The sequence below is a fragment of the Lissotriton vulgaris genome, chromosome 10, assembly GCF_964263255.1.
Source record: "Lissotriton vulgaris chromosome 10, aLisVul1.2, whole genome shotgun sequence".
Lineage (NCBI taxonomy): Eukaryota > Metazoa > Chordata > Amphibia > Caudata > Salamandridae > Lissotriton > Lissotriton vulgaris.
In genome coordinates, this window is record NC_141698.1 from 346,817,275 (window position 1) to 346,838,142 (window position 20,868).

Sequence of the window (20,868 nt, forward strand, 5' to 3'; positions counted from 1 at the left end):
TCATGCTCTTTCTGTGTGGCTCTGAAAGCAAATATATCATCATAGTAGTTAAATGCCTTTACTACAGGCTGTATGATACGACAAGTGACGTATTGGAAACATTCAGCAGCAGAGGATATACCAAAACTCAATGATTATAGTGAAACAGACCAGTGTGCGAAGAAAAGGTTGAAATGCACTTGGATTTTAATTCAAGTTCCAATTAGTGATATCTTTTATTCAAGTTGAGTCGAGACAAGAACTTCACACCATTCAATTGAGTTATCATAGCAGCAATGCGCTTACCGGGATGTCTCTCTCACTCAATTGTCTTGTTGACTTGACGCATGTCAACACATATGTGTACAGCTCCTTCACTGTCACTTTTTGGCACAACTAAAATGGTAGACACCAATGGAATCGGACTAGTGGGCTGTTCAATGAATTCGATGTTTAAGCAACAAATTAAGTTCCTGTTCAACAGCTTTGCACAAGTGAAACACAATTTGTCTGTGTCTTTGAGCAACAGGATAAACATCTTCATTTATATGTAACCTTACTTTCATTGTTTTGAGTTTTCCTAACCCAGGAAATAATTAAGGAAATTGACTTACAATTTAATGATGTCCATTCATATCGTAGTTCACTGATATCAGTCCCATATCAGCAGCAGTGTTGAAGCTCAACAAACAGGCCCTTGAAGCTGTTCCTTGACGTACATAAATCAGTGCTTGTACCACAGTTTCCTTATGTTTAACCGTGGCTACAAAGGAACCTTGACTCTTTAAGGGCGTCGAAGCAGCCCATGTGTATATTTTATTTTTTGACTTTGTAAGTTGTGGTAACGGAGACAATTCTTGATACTTCCCCTAAGGCATGATGTTTATTGACGCACCGCTGGTTTTTTAGAGTAACCTTCGAACAATGTTTAAATGTTTAAATGTTTTTGGTGTCGATTTTTCTTCACTGTGGGTTTGCCCTCACATCTACTAGTCCCACTTGTGCATGCCTTTTTTAAAGTAAATATTGACTTGCACAATTATCATTGTCACCTTCACTGAAAACTGATGCTGTGGAACTCTTTGTCGAAGATTTAGAAAACAAGCAACTTCATTTGATGTTGATTTGTCTCAATTGATGTGAACACTTGGCTTTTGGGAGCATGACGAACATTGCTGAGGCAGCGCTCCATCTGCCCTTTTGTCTTCACGCTGTGACACATTTATTTTTCTCTCCGCTTTTCAAGTGGTCACAAAATGGCTTGCTTTACCACAGCCAATGCATATCTGTCCGATGGCAGGACAATTACCTTCATGTAGGAATGACAGTCCACATCTGTAACACAACCCGGAACACAGTGATCCGCCGGAGGGTTTTCCCAGGCGCACCCACGTTGAGATCTACTACAACGCTGGAATTATACGTTCCGAACTTCCCAACCCCCTCACGGCACCCCGCTACACAAACTGCAAAGTCACACGCTGGTCCACCTTGACCTGTTGTGACGGTTTCAAATCCTTTAGAAACACTTTTTCAAAAATCAATCAACGTATGCGGGATACTCTCCATTCCCGCAGATTTGATACATCAAGAACAAACAAACTTACCCTGACTGGTCTTTGCCCAGCCAGGATGGAATTATCACCGGCTGAGTGACATTCTGGATACTCTCTAGCTGTTTTCAGCCCTGAGGAAGTCGCTGAAGTAATTTCCATATGCGACGAAGCAAGTGTCGGCTGGCTCTTCCACTGATCACTGAATTTTAAGAAAAAATTAAAAGGCAGGACATTGCACAACATCTCTGAAGACAATCTTTCCTTTTGTTTTATGTATTTTGTACTGTAGCACTTACATATAAGTTTACTATTTATGTGTGCCTAGGTTTCTGTTTTGCTTTTTCAGTGAGGGTTTTACCCACACACAATTGGGGGATTATAGGGCTTATTCCTCTCCTAGCTGCACCATAGAGATTTTACTTCAATTTTAGAAATTGTGCGTTTATAGGGCAGAGCGCCTAGGATTTTCCCTGATCACCAAAAACCCTTCCTCTGGATCTTTTCACATCTGTAACACATTTTCTTTTTCTGTGGAGACATCCATATGTGTCCCTCTGCCTTGTACTTTGGCTTACTTTATATGCTCATGACTGATGGACTTTGGGTGCCCCTGGCCTGCATGAAAATCGCTTGATGACCAGCAGGCTCTACATCATGAGCAGCCTTGAGAACTTGTTCCAAGTTATGAGTTCCCTTCAGCATTTATAATTGAAAGGAATCTGTCGTACATCCATTGATTACTCTGAGGCTTGCAGCTTCTTCATCATTAAAGTAATTGGGGCAGATTTACAAGAAAGTGACTCAGTGCGTGCCTCAAGTCATTTGGATGTGCTGCACTGAGTCACTTTACAAAGCACAGGGATGCAACATATTTACAACAATATGTAGCATCTCTGTGCTTCCCCCTGTGCTGGTGCAGAAAGTGCTGCCATGCACCAGCGCTGGCACCCTTGCACCATGGAGCAAGTATGCCTGCGTCGTGGGGAGATTGTTTTTGTTCAGGAAGGGTTCCCTTCTTGCACAAAGACAATCTGAAATGTCGTTTTTCAATGATTATGTGTGCTGCATTAAAACACATAGAAGTTGAAAAATGATTGTTTATGTGCAGGAAGGGACACCTTCCTGTACATAAACAATCATTAGAGGTGATTTCCTGCTTCTATATGTGCTGTAGAATGCAGCAAGCATAAAAAGAGGAAAAGAAAACGAGGAAAAATAATACATTTCTAGTCCTTGCGCCTGTGTAAGCCTCCCCCGGGGAGGCGTAGCATTCACACGCATTTCCAGATTTACAATTCCTCGTAAATCTGGAAAAGTGTCTGGTTCCATGGGTTTTGCGTTGAAAAAACCCACAGCAACACCCATGGAACACCCCTTTCATGCAAAGTGCTGCATGCAAAGGGGCCATATTTACAAGAACAGGAAAAGTCACACAGGGTGGCTTTTCCCGTCCTTGTAAATATGGAGCAGTAAAATGCACTGCCGGTGCATCACAAAAAGTGACGCACCGGTGGCGCAAGGGGCTTGTAAATCTGCCTCATTGAATTTACAGTGTTTCACCAGAACATCTAGTCTCTCAACAAACTCCTGTCCTTTAGCGTTCCTGACTGAATATGTATCTTTCATAATCCACATAAACTTGACATTTAAGGCTGTTTTGATTTGATTGTATGTCGCTTCACCTTCTTGTGGTATGTTTCTTATGTCTTCTTTCACTCCTTCACCAACAACGGTGCTCATATATTTTATATTCTTTTTATAATTATTTTTCATCTATTGCATCTTCAAAAGTCTCTATCCATACCATTCATCTATTGCCACTATTGTCTTTTTTTGGAAGTATCAAATGCAGTTGGTGATTGCAAGAATGCAGCAAAATTAGTGGACAGTTGCGCTTCTTATGGAACTCGATCAGGCAGAGATTCTCTAGTGCCTTGTGACGTTCCGACTTTGGGGTCAGCCTTAATGACTTTTGGAGCTTGGCTCTCACCTTGGCTCTCCATTGGAACTCTTTATTTGATGGCGGTCTAGGAAGTTCTTCTGAGCCCCTGCCTGGCAACTCTGGTGGGGGTCACTGCGTTTGGGGACAACTCAACTAGCACAACCCCCACCCCTCTTTCTGGGTCCAACCTGCAGCACATTGTGGCATGATGATTCATGAATGGTTTAGGTAAGTAGATAAACGGTGTATGCTAGTAGTCCGTGAAAGCAGATAAAGGTTTGCTATTTGGGTGGATTTGTGCTTAAATGTTTCTTTGCAAACACCTGGTTAAACTCTGTTTTATAGCACATGAATTTCAGGTTAATCTGCACTGAACTATTGCTGTGTGCTGCTTTCTTAACCTGGTTGCATCCGCCTTCAGAGTTCCTACTCCATTTGGCACATGGCATTAATTTATGTAATGGCGCAGTACCTTTCTTTGTAGCTGTTTCATTCAATTCCTGGCCACGATACATAGACCTTACAATTTTGCTTTCTTTATCTTTAAGCGTTTTACACAGGCTGGTGTTGCTCTGAGACTCCACCAGTGCCAGAGTCGATTCCACACTTACTGTGGCACACATGGCATGCACAAGCAGTTTGCTGTACCACAGTAAACTCTCTGTAGTACAACTTTCAATGTAGGGCTTTCCATCCCCTATCTTGTCGCCATTTGTAACATACTGCCAGTCAAAAAACTCGCCAATAACCATGTCTCCCACGGAGGGTAATTTTACACATATTTATTCTGTTGCGTGTAAGTCAGAACTCATTATTCAAATCCTGTTTTTAACTTCTCTCTCCAACTGTTACGTCACTGGCCTACGGTGTACAGTGGGAACCAAAAGAGCTCAAGCATTCTTTTATTTACAAGACACTACAATAAAGACCTGAAAGCCCATGACTAAATTAAATCCAGACCTTTTGAAGCTTAACTGCACTACTTAGAAAATTGCCTACACACACGCAAGTTTAAAAATCATTAAGCATCAGGAGATGTAGCATAGCAAGCCTCCCTTATATGAATTTTAAAACTTTTAAAAGAGGTATTAAAAATCATTTTCTTGACTAGGTAAAATGCAGACAAAGCAATACAAAATGGGCAATCATCTGAGAAGATGTTTTATTGCACTCAGAGGGAGGTTAAAGAACTAGGCCTTGGAAAAGCTGATTCATTGTACGAAGAGATTAATCCTAAACCATGCCAATAACTGACGGTGCTAAGCGTTAGTTACCAATGTGATTTGATTAACTTTATATATTTGTAAAGCGCAAGCAAATACCCGGAGGCATCTTGGCGCTACCTGACAGGGTTAGTGAGCAGGTTGCACATACTTTGGCTAAAAAGCCAGGAAATTAAGCCTTATAGAGCAAGCTGGTATACTGTTGGCTGAAGAGCCAGGTTTTCAAAGTTTTTCAAAACAAGAGCAGTGAGTCCTAAAGTTTCAGTTCCGTGCAGTGTCAATAACAAAACTCCTGCTTCTTCAGGGGGAAAGCTTGTTAGAGGGAACAGCCACATTATTAAATAATCAACTCTAAATAGCACAAACGCAATAATGACTGCTTTCCATAGATCACATTTCTTGGTAACACGCAAGGTGTAAAAGGAGGTGGAGATCACTTGATTGACGTGTTCCCTGTGTGGGAGTCTGTTGTCAATTTAAACACCAAGATTTCTCGTTTTTTTAACTCAGATCGGAGGAGAACCAAGTTTATTTGGCCACCAAGCAGGAGACCAGAAAGAGGTGTTGTTACCAAATAGGAGGACTTCAGTTTTTGACAAATTTAATTTAATTTAAGACAATTGTCCATCCATTCGCTCACAGTACTCATACAGTTACGAAATATGATGCTCATATCTTGGCCTTTGCTAGACAAAGAGGTCTTGATCTGGATGTGACAACGTACGACAACAATAACAACCCAAAAGATTTCACTAGAGATGTGATGTACATGTTGAAAAGGGTTAGGCTTAAAGACAGCCTTGTGGAACCCCACATGGTAAAGAAAATGGTTCAGATGTAAAAACATTTAGGGAAACAGATTGAACATGGTCAGGAACGAGAGCAATAGTGAGAACGCAACAGCCTTAAATCCCTAAACCCCCCCAACCAGTCAATCTAGAGATCCTGATTGACTGTGTCGAACGCTGCAGATAGGTCAGGTTGGACAAGGGTAGAATGTCCGCCCTTCTCCACGGATGCCTTGTTTACCTCTGTGACCACTGTTAGTGTTGACTAGGTATAAAGGCCTTTGTGAAACCTAAATTAAGGGAATTCATAAGCCTTTCGACATGCTTGGCTGGGCAAGACAGCCTCGATATAGTTTGATGTTAAGCTTCGTTCAGTTGGAAGTACAGTTTTTATCAAGCAATGGACATGAGCAGCAGGTTTCTGTAATTAGTTACCTTCCCTTAAAGCCGCAACACGGACGGAGAAATAGTTTTTAACCCACTCGTAATCTGCTTTAGTTATCATTTCGCAGTATGAAATAAATACCTTCAGACCACCCAATGTGCTAAGCTCTGGTTTTATATATTTGAGCTTTGAGATTGCTCTTACATTGTACCTAATAATCACTCTGTTCAAGATTGGCTCACTCTTGTACCATACAGCTATCTACTGTAACAGTATGACAGTATCCAAGACATAATTAAGACCCAATTACTCATGGGAAGCAAAGGTTGAAATACTTTGCAAAACAGCCAGGCTGACAAACCTATTCTCCTCAACCTAGGTGACACTTAGATCCCTTAACCCCCATATATCTCTACCATATTTATTATTATTATTTCGGAGTTTGTAGAGCGCGCAGCTACCTCCGACGGAGGTGTCCCAGCGCTAAAGACAGTATCATGTGGCAGATACATATTTGGAGTTGTAGACTAGGAGAAGGGACTTAATTGGTTTCTTACTCAACCCAATGCTAAAATCCATGACTGTTCCCCAAGAGCTAACATTAGCCTTTTTGAAGTGAATAGAGTACTAATGGTGTTCCAATCATCAAACAAAATATCCAGGGAGCTCAAAGTATGAACTTGTGTAATGTTTATTTATTACAAAAAAGCCTTATGTTTAGTGGGCTTAGCACCAATGACCATTACATATGATTATGTGTGCTTTATGGAGAGATCTAAATGATCCATAAAATCTGCAAAGGCTTCAAGTAACATTTGCATGCCTGTGGCTGTCCTTGAAATTAGAATGGCATCATCGACGTAAAGCAGAACTGGTAACGAACAGGAGCCCATATGAGGAACATCATATTTTTTGTCCAGCAACACTACCTCTAAGCGGTTAGGTGGTTAGTATAAATGGTGAAAAAGAATGGGGCCAAGATACACCCCTGCATAACAGCTCGGTTTATGAAAAAAGATCTTGTAAAACAACAATCCAGCCAACTCTCAAAGTTGCTGACATGTCCCTATGAAAGTCCCCCAGGAAGGACACCATTTCTGGATCTACTGCCATTGTCAAAATGATTGACCACAGCTGTGTACGATTCACTAGATCAAATGCATAGGTAAGGCTAAAAAAACTCAGGAAGAGGGCGCCTTTTTTAAGCCATGGTGTACTTTTGGGTTATTAGGCACAGGTTCAGGCACTGTTCGTTGGTACTTAAGCCAGGCTTGAACCCATACTATAGGTCAGAAATGGTGCTGTTTTACTTGACCCACAGGAAAGGCCTTTCTACAATCACCTGACCCAAAACCTTGACAGCTATATCAATTGAGGAGATGGACCTGTAACATCTTGCATCGGCTCGGTTCCCCTTTTCGAAAATGGGCACAGTGATGGATTAAGCCCATGAACTAGGAGGACCTGATAACACAGCAGCATTTAGTACCTTGGATAACAAGGAGCCCAAAGATGGAATCACTCCTGAATTGATCTAATGCAACTCAGGCAGCACCCATTGCCTTATTTTCAGCTAGTCTCAAAATATCACCTGCAACTTCTTCAGTAGCGAACAAGACTTTTGAGTTTCTCAACTGTTCCAGCATGGCAGGTTGGATCAAAGGATCTGTCCCTACATCAAGGGAGTACATATGTGAAAAATGTTCAAACCATTTATCCTTGTCTATTACTGAGGTCAAAATTGGCACGTCCTCAGCTACTAGAATTGGACTGTGAAGAACCCTCCAAAAGTGGCACCATAATGAAGGGGGCATTTACTCAATAACTGATCCTAAGCATTGTTCTTAAGAGACTCTTTTCTTTTCTAATAGTCTTTTTACAAGACCACATAGAAGTGTCACCTCCCCTCTATCCCTTGGGGAATGCTTGAGGGTCTTTATTAGATCGCAATGGGCCTTGAGAACACACCTGATCAAACCAAAGTTCCATCCTGGTAACAGTATGGCCTCTAATATTAACAATGAGGGAGTCACACTTTCACAGAGTATAGAAAAAGCATTTAAGGCATCTTAAGGCTTAGGATTGGAGTGTGTGCAGCATTCAAGATCACTACTCTAACAAAAAAAAGTCTTCACAAAACTCCTCTGGGATCACTTGTGTCCATTTCAGGCATCTACCCTGATCCAAGGGAGCTATATGTTTGGTGCCAGAGATCGACAGAAGCAATATCTGACTTGAATACTTTAACAGTAATACGGGTGGATTGTAATCACTTCAACCAGACAATAGAACCCTGCAGTCAGTCAGAAAATAGGATGGAGGTGAGGACATTAATATGTATTCCATTCTTGATTCACAGCCTCTACCAATTTAGGTAGGATGTCCAGAAGAGATCGGTATAACCTGATTCAAAGATTGACCTAAAACTTTGAGTTTTTTTCTCAGAGTTATATTTAGTGCAAACAAGAGCACCAGTTGCATTTCACAAGTACACATTCATTTTTGTTAGGCACGTGGAGACTAAGTGATTTGCCCAGAATCACAGGATGTTGAGCATCATTGTTGAGACTTGAAGCCGGTTCCTCAAATTTGGGATTGAGTGCCCCAGCTGTTAGGCCACATCCTCTCCCCAAGGGGAAATCCTTCAAGATCAGACAAACGTTTTGACAGGGATGGATATTAAAATCACCCATAATGACTATTGTGCAAGAAAGGAGTGGCCTTGAGCCAGAGGCTAAAGAAAAGGTCTTCTATTTCTCTAGGACCATACCCATAGAGGCAATAACATCAGAGTGGAAGGAATGGCCATTAGAATTATAGTTGTTTAAATTCAACAGATTTGTTTTATTAGGGAAAGTGAAGAAGATCACCACTAAATTTGAAGAGTTTGTCTCTAACGCTTCAATTAGACAGTTCAAGGTCAATAATATTAGGATATACCCCTGCCCCCACCTCAGCTTGCCCAAAAGAATATGGAATCGCTGGGCGCGAGTAATGAGCAAAACCATCTAAGAAGGGTATATTTGTAACTGCCAAGGTTTTTTTTAAAGGCCCAGTATACAATATGGCTTAATGAAATCTAACCAATTCAAATCATTGGCCTTCTCCTAAAGCCCTGCTAGGTTCCAAGACAAAACACTAAGCTGATCAGTGACAACAGTCACTATAGAGGGTGGTACAGCTCCCCCCCTTTCAGATCCATAAATACATTGCAATCAGTAGGAGTTAGTCAATTCACCTTCACAAGTGTATTGAGAGCATTAAATCTATTCGAGAGTGGGAGGGAGTGTAGTAATCTGCTTCTTATGCAATGCATCTCCCTGGCCCTGGTTCTCTGCCTGATGCTCTAGCTATGATGTCATTTGGAATGCTATGGATGTTTCACTTGAAGGTGGAACAGTTGGAGAAGATGGGCTGAGCAGCCAGGAGACTGCTCCTGGTGGGGCTTATATTAAGACTTACATTGAAATTTACCAAGATGTAACTTGAAGAATAAACTACAACTACAAGAGCTGTCTACCAGACTTTATTGATTTCTACAGGGAGGTAGCAGATTCCTTAATAGGTCTACAATGTACCTCAAGATGACCTTGGTTCGACAGGAATGAAGTAAGCCTAGGAGTTCTCAGACTTTGCACAATGCCCAGCCTATAGTAAAACCCCAATGGCCGTAGTCAAAATTTAAAGCTGAATCTTCCTTGCCCTCAAAAGAGGCTAGGGTTCTGCCTGCAGCCCAACTATTACTAAAATGAACTACTATGCAATCGCCATAATTGCGCCCCACCCAGCCTAGCCTACATACCATGTCAATTTGAGTGTGAAGCTTACAACAGCCCAGCCCTTGTAGTTAGCCAATTTGTTACTTTATTTTTTAACTTACAATAATTTTCACTGACATTCTGTATAAGCGGGGTACGTTTACCAAAACAACCCAAAAGGTGTACCTAGGGGTGGAAAACCAACTGATTAGTGTTGGACAAGTGCGCACTAGTGTCCCTACCTGAAAAAAGCTCTGTTTCAATCTTACTTAGAGTATGAGGGGCAGGTATATGCCCCAACAAGTGTGGATCAGTGGAACGAGTGGCGAATACTTTAAACTTGTTTACTACCTGTACATTTATAGAGGGAGCATTCTTTACTACACAAATACCACCATGTCCTGAGCAATTGTGATCAGTAACATCTCTGCAAAAGAGAAAGGTAGGAATGAAAGATGTATGACTATTCGCTGTGGCACAATTACCCTGTGATTTTCCATCAGAGTTAGCTGAACTGGGAACTCAGTTGGACTGTACTGTTTGACAGACTGGATAATTACAAGTCTGGCGTGACAAAAATGTCTTAATTAGGATATTATTAGTTTCTAACAAACCAAAAACAGCATTTTATGCAATATTAAGTTCATTTCTCGAACTACTAAAAAGGGTTTTAATATTGTCAAGACACAAAGCATTAGGTACCAGATCAGAAGTAAAAGGCAGTTCCCTTTCTTTGTCTAGGCTAGTTAAAGGAATATGATGATTAATAGAGATTAAGAGGGACAAACTGGTGGGTTGATCAGGTGTTAGAGCTTTCAATTGCAACTGGCTGTTGGTAGAGGCTATCTGTGTGACATGCGAAGTGACAGAGTTCATGGCCCTTGCCTCCTCAACTTTTAATAAGTTGGCGGGGTTTGTTGCACTAGGATGAACATCATTTGGCTTCACTTTGTAAAATTGAGTTATATTAGATTTTAAAGCCTTGAAGGTCTGCACCGCATGCAGGTTTCTCCCTTTATTAAGGATATCCTCTACCTCCACTAATAAGTTGTCAACAACCTGTAGAGTACAGTTTTCAGCCACATCTCTCTTAGTGGTCATACATTCCTTCCCAGCACCCCGAGGATGGTCGGCGGCCTTTCTTTTGCCCATAATAAAATTCAGTAGCAGATCAGTATATAGTGGAATCTAATTAATCACAGTCGAAAGTGAAACCATGGGATTTTTTTTCTTTTTTTTAAAGAAAGAAAACAGAGGGGCACTCCATAAATCCAATAGTACGACTGAGATAACAGGCTTACTAGCAATGTCTAGGCATTATCCAGGCACAGGATCAAGAGATGTGGCCTTGCCCTGCCGCTTCCTTCACTGAAGGTCATGAATGGGTCTGCCCTTGGCCAGCAAGGTGTCTGGCGCAGTGAGGATTGAAGTAGGAATACATGCCCAAAGGAGGTATGGCTCCTCCTCCCCTCCTGTCAGCTGGTGGTCACTGCGGGGGCTTGCAGACCCTCCTAGGTGGAGCAAACCCCACGCAGCGGGGTTCGAAGCAGCTCTATTGGTGCAAAGGGGGTGTGGCTCCTCCTCCCCTCCTGTAAGCTAGTTGTGTATTATGGGGCTTTCCGTCCTCTACAAGGCAGCAGCGTGCTCTAATATGATTTAGGACTTCAGTCCAAAACAGGAGCTGTGGCCTTGGACTGTAAGTGAATAAAATCCTTTTTTTCCTCTTGAACTGGCAGCAGAGTGCCCAAGAAACATTCTGTGGACATTATGGGAACATCTGAGGCACCAGAAATGATGTTCAAAATGGATGGATATTTGTTTGCATCACTACTTTCTAAACATTCATTTACTACATGTCAATGAAACTGTGATTTAAAGAATAATGTTTTCCAAAAAGTATCTTTTCTTAAAATGAGGGAATTGCTTAGTTTCAGTGCTAAAAATCTAATGCAATGTGGCTCACTCCTGGTCATTTCAGTGATGCATAAGTAAAACATTGGTACGATTAATATTTCACTTCCAGAAATTGCTTTAAATGCAGTAAGCATCTCAACCTTTTTTTTACCTTATTTCTATCATTTTAGTAATTAGATTAGGTCTTTTAAGCTACATTGGTTTGGGAAATGTATTGTGTTTATTGCTAAACTCTAATGTTGTTTTGATTTTGCTGTCCATGTGTTGCATGCACTTTTTGTTGAGAAAGTCGTTTCTGTTCCTGCCAAAATATCAAAAATAAGATTCAGATTTCTCAGAGAAGTCTGGTGATCAGCTCTAACTCACATCAAGAATGTGGCCTCTCTCGCACAGTCTCGCAATTTTGTTTCCAAAACATGTTTGTTCTTTTTCTTAAAAGTATGGAAATCGTTTTCAAAATCCCAATAGGTTTGAAAATCTTGATAACTTTAAACAATCCATTCTCTAGAGAAAAATATAAATGTATTTGCACATCAATATTATTCAAAAACATGTAATTTTTTTATAAAAAATGACTTGTTTTTAAAAATAGCTTGTTCTAAAATGGCAATAATATGAAAATGTGGACTTTTCTAAAATAAACTTCTTATTTTTTAATTTTCAGTGTTAGCAAAGGTAAACCTCCTACACAATCTGGCATATATTTAGCTCAAGGTTGACCCTTTAGGCAATAAGGGGTGCACACAATTACATGCAATTATAACCTAAACAACTTCCTGCTAGAAGAGTGTCTGATTGCTAGCAAATTAGGTAAGAAAAAGTAGGAAATGAACAGCATATCTTTCCACTACATAATATATAATTTTGAACTAAATATAATGTTTAACTCACACTGAAATATAACATGTCATATTGTTCTTCATTTGCTCCCCACTTTAATTAACCTTTTTTTTCACTCTTGTTTATAAGATGATTCTGCCCTTGGTTTTTAGATGAGTCCTTTTGGAAAGCACTTCTTCATAAAGCTCATTGCAGCAGTTTTCCTGGAGTGTCTTGCATTGTACTTATAGAAAGGACTTTATGAATTGAAAGTTATCTTCTGCAAGCAAGTAAACTCGAAAATTTAGATGAGCAAAACCCTCAATTGTAAATACATTAATATCTTCCTATGAAGATTTTGATTTGCACCTAATCAAGCTATCAATGACTTGGCCTTAGATGTGCTAGTAATGAACTTACGTATATATGAGTCCGTTCATAAAATATGTAGGAAGTGATTTTGATTGGTTCTAGCAATTAAATAATTCTGGGAGCGATTTTTGCAGGGAGATAGTTGTGAATTATCTAGTCTGAATTTTGGAGTCATTTGTTTTGTAAAAAAAAGTTTTCTCAGTGTCCAGATTTCTATACAGTTTTCCGTTTTCCATAAATTAACTATATTTTGTTACACTCCCTTGTACCTCATTAGAGTGAAGGCTTTTCTTGAAATTCCATATTTCAACATATGGTAAAGGAAATTAATGTGTGAATACTTTGCTAATATATCTATCCCATTTATTAGATTTTCTCAGTTGAGGATAAAATACCATGAGGTGGTAAGATATATGGCTTTACGGTGTGGGACCAAAATATTGAGTACTGAATATTGCACTTCCGTAATATCAAAGCCAAAATATTGAGGTCAAAATATCAACAGGTAAGTATGTACACATTTTCTACACCTAACTCCACATCTATGTGCCAAGAAATAAAAATATGTAAAAGTCAGATAATTTAGTTAAAACTTTAAGGGGGGCTCATAAAATAATCTTATATCCGGCTCATTGTGTCAATTACTGAAAACGTCACAGAAACTAGGGTCAAATTCACTGTCTAAATTTACCAAGTACAAGTTGAATAAAGGAAAACTGTTTAAAGCTCAATGGAGATAAGAGAGGTGTGATCCTCTTTGCCAAGCCCACCTCGGTTGGTGCAAGACATGGTGGACAACAATCTCCTCATGAGTGAGCAGACAGCCTCAATCTCTTTTGCTTGTTTTGGCACCCTCAGAATGCTTTTCAAATTATTCAGGTGGCTCCCCATCAGCACCCATTGTAGGTTACCCAAGCCTTGATCACCAGCCATCTTGATTATGGCAATGCGCTCTATAAAGGTATTCCTGAGTATCTCGTAAGGAGCGCTTATGTTGTACCGAATGCTGCCACCTCACTGGTTTGCATACTCCCTGCTTGCACCTAAAGGCCATAAATTGCTTAAATATTCATAAACGGGTCACCTTTAGTTGCTTGTCACATGCAAGAAGCACTTTATGACTCTGGCCCTCGCTATCTGAGTAGTAGGGTCATCATATATAGCTTGACTAGAGCTCTCTGCTGCTGTACACATAATCTTGCAGTTTTTAAGGACAAGGATGGTGCACCCAAGACAAGTCCAAAGAGCTTCACGTATTATCAAAGTAAGTCCGTTTTATTTTTCCAAAATTCTTAAAAAGCCTCAGCCAGCGCGTTTTGTGCCTTGCAGAACTTCTCCAGGGCTCAAAAAAGAACTAAAGATTCCAAAGTTGAAAAACATGGAATGAAAGGGTCCACCTGCCGTTCACAAGGCAAGACGTATAGTCTTTGTAGAGCTATTTAAAGTCTTCATCTAAGAACGGAAATTATCACTGTAATGTCATGGCAACCTTCTTCCACAGCACTATGAGCCAAGTATATTACTTGAGACAAGCCTATAAGTTTATAAATCGTTGTCTGAATGAAGAAAATATCAGAATCACCATCTGGAACAGAGATCGTCCAGCTTAAGTAAAAGGCCAGGCATATATAACCCCCTGTCTGTAATCAGTGGCCAACCTGACCGTCTACAAACGTCCTCCCTTGTATGAGGAGAACAGTGCCAAAGTGCCGGCGATGTCAAAAAACCTTGCAGTTATTCCATGCATCTGTCACATGTATATTGGAGGACATTCCTTCTCCTACCTCATCGTTTAAACCGGGAATCTTCTACCCCACTCTCCAACCGTCAAACAATTTCTTATCCTTTAAAAAAACCTGAAGAACTGGCTGTTCTAACATCGCCACATCCATTCCTTTCTATTTCCAGTTTCTCTCTACAGAGGTCTAGTGCACCTCAATACCCCTCCTGAGGTGAGTTTAGCACCTTTCAAATCCGTGCTGCATAACATAACATTTATTTTCAGTCACAAAATAGTGTATCTGCAAGAAATATAGGATGCAGAGGGGAGACAATATTACCTTATTCTACACCAGGGAATATGTGCCCTGGTCTTCTCCTTGGAACTCCTACATGATATCACTTGAAATCTACAACTCCTAAACTGTCACTTGATTCGATTAACTGAATTTAAAATTGCAGGTTTTGTGCTCGCTTAGGGCTAGATGTAGGTCGCCCAATACCAGTCGGTAACGTCCCAAATGACCGAATTTCGACCGTTACCTACCAGTATTGGGCTTTCCAGATGTAGGTGGCATTTTTTAAGGATTCGGTTTTTTACCGAATCAGTAATTTAAGGATTCGGTAAAATGCCGAATTCGTATCATACCGATTCGGTAAAATACCGAATCCAGGATGTAGGAAGCACTCAAGTTAGTGCATTCCTCAGTTAAGGATTTGTTATTTACCACCAACTAGAAGTTGGTGGTAAACAATGAAAACCCTTGAAAAAGCATTTTTATTGCTTTTCCAACAGTGCCATGTTGCAGACATACATGCCCTTAGGGCATGTATGTCTGCAACATGTGCACCCATGCACAATTGAGGGGTGCAACAGGGTGTCAAAGTGACACCCTGCCACCCTTCAATGTTTCCCCCAATTACCGAATCAGTCTCCAGGCCCATAGGAATGAATGGCAATTACCGAATCGGTAAATAGCAATTCGGTAATTACCGAAACTTACCGATTCAGTCATTTTTTCAGTAAAATTAACTACATCCCATTTGCCTGTTCTTAAATACCGAATCCGTATGATTCGGTATTTAAGAATCGGTAATCTGGGATTACCTACATCTGTCCCTAAATGCCTTAGACTGACACATTTACTTAGGATTTCCCTCTGAAGATGATATCCTTAGCTCTCCCAAATCCTGAGTACCCTCCACTTCTGGATTCCTCAATATGACTTACTACTAAACCCCAAAATGACTTTATTTCTCCTCTTCGTCTCAACTCCCCAAATCATGCAGTCATGTTATGGCAATTCTCCTTGCATCTATGAATGCAATGCAACCCCTGACTCTCACCCAAACCTGGAGTCCTTGAAACCTGAGGTCTTATGGAACAATGTTTCCTACGTAAATAAACTTGCTTGGACTCAATCATCTCAAAATAACATGTAACAAATTAACCAACATGTTTTATGTAGACTAATAATTGCACCACTTGACATTTTCTTTATGTAGGGGAAGCTTACCAATTTGCTTTTTCTAAACAGTAATCCGAGTGTCTAAAGATGGCTGCTGAAAACGCGTAGTATGACGTCTTTTGCTTTTGGTGGGAATTCTTTGCAGCTGAGCAGTAAAGCGTAAAATGGCCGCTTTGAACCTCACATGCTAATGCATATGCTTTTTCTTAAACTAAACCGCACATGTTCTGCTAAACTATTAACGGCATAGTTAAAATAAATCTTTTTAGCATAAACAAGGGAACCCAGAGAAATACCTTTGGACCATGGGTAATATACTTATTAGAGAGAACAAGGGTCCTCAGGGAATGCAATAAGGGTACAAATAAACATATAGACCACGATAAGTGCTATAGTTCAGCTTCCCAGCCCAGCCAGGCAGGGAATATTTAATTTTCAAATTTGTAGAATCAAATTTGACCAAGAGGGTGTCATATACAAGGAATTAGATAGGGCACAATCCTGTACCTAACCTGAAAGATAGAAAAACCATTAGAATAGAGAAGGAAATAGAATGAAAGAAGTTTTAACAGGCAAGAAGGGTTTTGGAGCCAGTTGTCGCTTGCGAATTAGTAAACAATCAAAGCAAGTCTCGACATACAGTGTATGCAGAATAATACACAATTGAATTTCAGCAACACTGTTTTTAAGCATCAACGTTTTGATCCCTTGGCTCCTAATGAAGACTGAATACTGGCCCTGATTAATAATGGCTGGACAGCCACAGATTGACCTCGCTACTTAAAATTGTTGTCTCATTTTTACCTATTCAGGCGGATGCCTGATGTTGTTCTTTTATTTTTCTCCCTCTCTACTTTCACAGGCGTTCATATTGGAAACAGGCGGTGATTAATATAGTCCTGATGATGATCCCGGTTCATTAGGAGCCAAGGGATCAAAACGTTGACGCTTAAAAACAGTGTTGCTGAAATTGAATTGTGTATTATTCTGCATACACTGTATGTCGAGACTTGCTTTGATTGTTTACTAATTCGCAAGCGACAACTGGCTCCAAAACCCTTCTTGCCTGTTAAAACTTCTTTCATTCTATTTCCTTCTCTATTCTAATGGTTTTTCTATCTTTCAGGTTAGGTACAGGATTGCGCCCTATCTAATTCCTTGTATATGACCCCCTCTTGGTCAAATTTGATTCTAAAAATGTGAAAATTAAATATTCCCTGCCCGGCTGGGCTGGGAAGCTGAACTATAGCACTTATCGTGGTCTATATGTTTATTTGTACCCTTATTGCATTCCCTGAGGACCCTTGTTCTCTCTAAATAGTTAAAATAAAGTAATGAGATTAGAGTAGAAATAAGTGGTATACAGTGCATTCATTTATTTCCATATTGTAATGTGTTTTTCTTTGACTTGACTATCAGGTCGTATTTGGGCCTGGAGGGTGACTGGATTCTCCATCTTGTCATCACATGCACACTTGATCAGAGGGCTGGTCGATCACTCTGAAAGAAGAATCTGGAGATTTGCTGAGGGAGAAGACTCTGTCCATTTAAAAGGGGAACAAGAGTAGCTGCAGAGAGGGGTGTGATGATCGCGTTGCACTTAGAAGAGGTTACCTGTCCTGTCCTGCACCTGTCCTGATCCTTTGGCTCCTGATTAGCCGGGAGCCCATTTTCTGTCCAGCCCTTGGCCAGGGATTGATCCTCACACCATTCTAGGTAAATATAAATCTGCGTCGTATGTCCTTGTACTGTTTTCCTTCTTCACCCTTCCCAGGTACCAATGTCTAGAGATTTTAATAAGTCTTTGAAGATTTTTGCTTTGATCATTCTTTTTATTCTTGAGAAACTGGTGATTGACTAGTGTTGGTATTTGGCTCACAAAATATTGCATGGATAAAGGTTTTTAAACTTTCCTGAGTCTGTGGTCATTCTATGAAATAAGGTAATTTTTTGTTTATGCCTATTATTCTAACAACCTGATTCATTGACCTGAGTAAAATACATTTCGAAGTGACAAGGAATTGGTAAGTCATGTTGTACAGGTATAAGTCATTATAAGGAAAATAAATTCCTGATCGGCAGCAAATAGATTACCGGCTTATAGTGTGTGTGTTTATGGGCCCAGGTGACTATGGTGTTTTAGAAATATCCCAAGCTGGTAATCTCGCACCATCAGGTCCTTGGGATTCATCCTCAATGACAACTTGCTTTTACACATGTCTGTAAATCAGACAGCTAAAAGTGTTTGGTATCAACTGAAGTTACTAAAAGGTGTCAAGAGCTACATCTCTGCTACAGACATTCAGATGACCAACCAAGTTCTGGTTCTCCCTCGAATTAACTAAAGCAACATCATCCTGACAGGCCTATCCAACAGTCACCTATCTGTTTTTCCCTTGCAAGTCAAATGCATCCTCAAAGTTTTTTTCCGTTCTTACTCGTGGTGGTGCAGCAGGTATGCATTAGCCTTTTCCTTGCTCATCAGGACAGATCCAGTTGGCCTCAACACTAGTGCAGGCATTTGCAGCCTCGTAAGCAGTAGCAGCTCCAATTGGGACGTTCGGCACAGATACTTGAGGTGGGTCCAGCCAGGGACCATTTGGAAATAACTGAGGAACCCTCTGCAGCGTGCGTTGCTTCTAACTTGCCCTCAGATAGTCACCCTTCTCTGAATACCCCTCAGTATTTGAGAAATGCTGTCCCTCCGTCATCCTGGTCTTTTTGAAATGCTGCACGGTCAGACAGACTCCTTTTCTCTGTCAGTAGGCAGGGTCCTTGCCACTCAGGAAGATGACTAACTCATAAATCAGAAGATGCAGACTGCAGCTGATGCCCCGTTAACACTGGAAAACTGTCCGACAAGCAGGCACCTTCCCCTATCACACAGAATTCATTGAGTACTCTAAGAAGCACTCTCTTCCTGGGTCATGAAGGACTTGTATGTGGAACAAAGCTGGGTGGTTTGGGTCCCCGTTTTTATATTCCTTTCTAGACAGGGGATGTGGATCCACTGTCTGAAAATTCAGAACTGTTGTGAGGTTGTTCACTTTTTAAGTCTCCTTCTCAGCCTGTTCTCCAGGCAAATCCACTGTGCAACAGTGATGCTTCTCAAGGTACGTACCACATGGGCTGTCTCCAGACTGGACAACCTACAACACATGGAAGTGTGAGGTCTCTGCAGCTGGGTGTTCTCTGCATCTCTGAAGTAGCAATCAGGAATGGAAAAATGTATGCCTGATTTAGAAATGTCCTCACCTAGCTAAATAGAAAATGAAGTTCTACCCCAATCCCTACTGTCAGCCAAATGCCAGCGCACAGGAAGAACCTGTCTACAGACCCTGGGTAACAAATGTCCCGATGGAATTTCTAAAGGTAGCCTTTACTCCATCCCCCACACTTCAGTATTCAGATCTGCATTGCAAGTCAAAGAAATGCAGACAATACACGTCCTCTGTCTCAGGAAGCAGTCCTGATCCTCCATCTTGTGTCAAGTCAAGACAGGGGCAAACTGGATCCCACTAGCTTCAATACTCAGGCTCACTCACACACAGAGCCACACAACTGTATATGTTGTATACGCTTGCAAACCACACAAACTCCCTTGACATACATACTAGATGCCAACGCAAGGTTCTGGGCATACACATGATAGTAGAACTTTAAACAAGAAGGGTGTGTAGGCCACACTCCAGGTAACACAGATAATAGAATCTGGCCACATTATCAGTTTCAATAAAAAAAGTGCCCAGGACAGGGACAGTATTCCTCTATTCGTTATACGTGCACACTTTTGCATCTTTCAAAGTGACAGGTCTAGCACCTTAGATTGCTGTATGTCTCTCTGCACATGCTTATATTTGTGTGACACTAGAGCCAAAATGAAAGTCAGGTGTACATGCATTTTAGGCACTCAGGTCATGTGGAACATGACTGTATACCATGCTGGGGTGATTCCTATCCCAACAGTTGCGTACAGGGTGAGTATGGAAAAGTACAGACAGCATGGCTCCAGGGACACTCACAATGTCTGGACATGTGACCCCCCCAGCTTTTATTCAGAAGAAGGGGGAAGTTCTCTGATGAACGTTGCAAGCCCCCTCAAAAGTCCCTCCTAAATGGTTTCCAAGGGAGTTACGGGGTATGCAAAATAATGGCAACTTATTGTTGGGGGACATATGGTACGTCAGCTACACCCCCCCCCCCACACACACACACACCAATGCAACCTCATCATCCCTTTTATCTTCATATCTAGTATCTGTAACATGACCTTGCTTGTCTTTGTGTCCACTGTTAGTGTGAAATCAGGAATACAGCGTAGGCCTTGCAGCACTTTCTGCAGAGCTAACAGTCAGTATGGTTTCTTGCACAGGTAGCATCAGAATCACATACTTTTCCCTATGCTATGGTCCATGGATCGTATTTAAATTCATTTTCTGCTATTACCACACCCGTTTAGGTATCAGAAGTGCACCTACTATTGCAGGTTGAGGTTGTCTTTTAGTTCTTTATGGACAGGTACAATATGTCCATGATCAATTCTTGACTTTGAAACATCTCATTACAGTTATGCAGCAAGAGGCATTGCGTATGTACAGTTGTTACTGGGGTAAACATGATGAATATGTAAACAGCAAGTGAAAGGATTTGAAATAGTATTATTGCTGAGACTTACCAGCACACAGTTTCATCTTGCAGCACAATAAATAACCAATTGATTCTTTTGATGATTCTTTTGATGAATCTTTGGGGTTGTCTTTCCAATTTCCAGATGTCTGAGATGATGGCTGTGAACAGAGTGTGAGATGTTAAAACCAAGTAATGATGATGCCACTCGTTTTCAGATTTATAATGATTTTTTTCTAAACTGCACTAACGTGCAACAACAACACAGCAAGAGCAGCAGCAGTGCAAGCGCCCCTAATACAAGAAACTGCTGTGGGG

At 40.8% G+C, this 20,868-nt stretch overlaps 1 long non-coding RNA gene across 1 annotated transcript in view; it reads right to left on the bottom strand.

The window, feature by feature from the left end:
- Nucleotides 1–20,868, bottom strand: part of LOC147685220 (uncharacterized) — a 277,054-nt gene that overhangs the window by 91,823 nt on the left and 164,363 nt on the right. The window contains exon 2 of the long non-coding RNA XR_015300414.1: nt 20,600–20,711. This is a non-coding gene — a long non-coding RNA (uncharacterized LOC147685220). The remainder of the gene's footprint in view (nt 1–20,599; nt 20,712–20,868) is intronic.